Raw genomic sequence first — 1764 nt, forward strand, 5'->3', positions numbered from 1 at the left:
TTACAGTTATATTTGGAAAATGACTCATACAATTGTAAAAGTGAGTAAGTCCAGCCTGGATCAAATCTGTGGGTCAGACGCTAAGTGGGAGCCTTCTCCTGATTCAAGTAGCTACAGCAGCTTATAACTCAGGAAGCAGGAAGGGCAGACAGGAAGTTGGAAGGTGAACCAGGAAGACCAATGGCTGGAGGGTGGAGAAGGAAATGAATCCAAGGATAGCAGTGTAGATGACAGGCTGCTGGAACACCCAGGGTCATCAAGCAATATGGAAGATCATTGACTCAAGTTCAAAGAAGCAGAGGCCCATGAGTCAGATGCAGGAGTCAGATCCAGTAAGACGCAAACGAGCTTCTTCATAGCATCAATGTATTTAAGCCATAGACCACACCCTCGAGGAACTATCCTTCTTATTGCATCAGGCATGTGCGCTGAGTAAGAGCTTGTACTCCACTTTAATCTTCCCATAACTTCTTGGCTGCTCACAGCAGATATTATCATGGAGTTTTTTGCTTTATGTTAGGTCACATTATTAGATCATAACTGCCAAGCCACTGAGAATCCTAGCCAAGCCAAGCTGATTAAAATAATAAAGCAAACAACCAAAATAAATGTAACTATCACAGGTTTTGATGTCTTAGAATTCCTCCCAAAGAGAGAGAACTTGTTTACAGTTGTTTTAGGATGGGAGCCACCCATTTTCTGATTATTATGCAAGAAAGCATCTTATTTTCGTTTATCCTAAAGGGTCTTCACCTGCTTGAGGGTGTTCCCCAAAACTCCCCTAGAGATACATGGCCTCAGAGGCTCCATTGACCTTGACCTGCCCAGTCTCTACTTTGGCACAGTGTCAAATGCAAAAATCTATTCATTTATATATATTTAAGTTAGCCAGGGTATTTAAAAAAAAATTGTGTGCGTGAGAACTTTTGCTTTCTCTTTGTCACAAGCATTTACCTACCGAGTAAATACCAAAGCTTTGTGTCAAAAAAAAACCCCAAACCCATCAATTTTGAGTTAGATACCCCACCCACACTCAAACTTTTCTTTTTTCTACTCTTTTCTATTCTGGAAGTACTAGTTTAACTTTAAGATGAAATTACCCTGATTTCTTAAATAAATAAATTTCATATAATATCTAAGATACTTAGAAATGTTTTGCCTTTAATATTTACATACTACAGAATATAAACATTGTTGTTGGAACTAATTCACTTTCATGCATTCCTGGAAAGAATAAGACTGTTTTTTCTATCATGAGAAGACTTCAAAAAGCTTGTGGGAAAATTATTTTTCTTTTAGTTCCATTTTCTGAAGCTTTGTCATGTAGAAGGACTTATTTATCATTAAATGTCCATTGCAGCTGTGTCAAATTCAGTGCCCGCCCCACCCACGGCTGGCACAGGGACACTGTAACTCATGGGCTCTGTTCCTCTATGCTGAGCCTCAGGGATAAATTTTGTTACAGACATTGAAAAAAAAAAGAAAAGAAGAAATGTCCAGAGTAGATACTTTAAAGAAATGTTTTAATCAAATTTAACAATACCATCCAGAGGTAGAAAATAATTGAATTTTCATAATCCTGTATTTTATCTGCTTTATAGACTCCTATGGAGAAGCACCGCCACATGTCTGTCAGTTTGTCATACTAGGGTGGCTTGTGTGTTGCAGCTATGCTGGGAGCTATGTCATTGGCAGCACTTGCTGATGAATATCGAGCGCTGTGGCCACCAGCATGAATTACAACTCAATGTAAAGAAGGGTAAA

The 1764-nt window shown here is 38.8% G+C and overlaps 1 pseudogene; it reads left to right on the forward strand.

Annotated features, from left to right (window-relative positions):
* The first annotated feature begins 1355 nt into the window (after window positions 1-1355).
* On the forward strand, window positions 1356-1471 carry LOC115869265 (annotated as a pseudogene).
* Window positions 1472-1764: the final 293 nt, after the last annotated feature.

This window comes from Echinops telfairi, unplaced genomic scaffold (genome assembly GCF_000313985.2).
Source record: "Echinops telfairi isolate 266 unplaced genomic scaffold, ASM31398v2 ScPeMD7_23;HRSCAF=83, whole genome shotgun sequence".
NCBI classification, from domain to species: domain Eukaryota; kingdom Metazoa; phylum Chordata; class Mammalia; order Afrosoricida; family Tenrecidae; genus Echinops; species Echinops telfairi.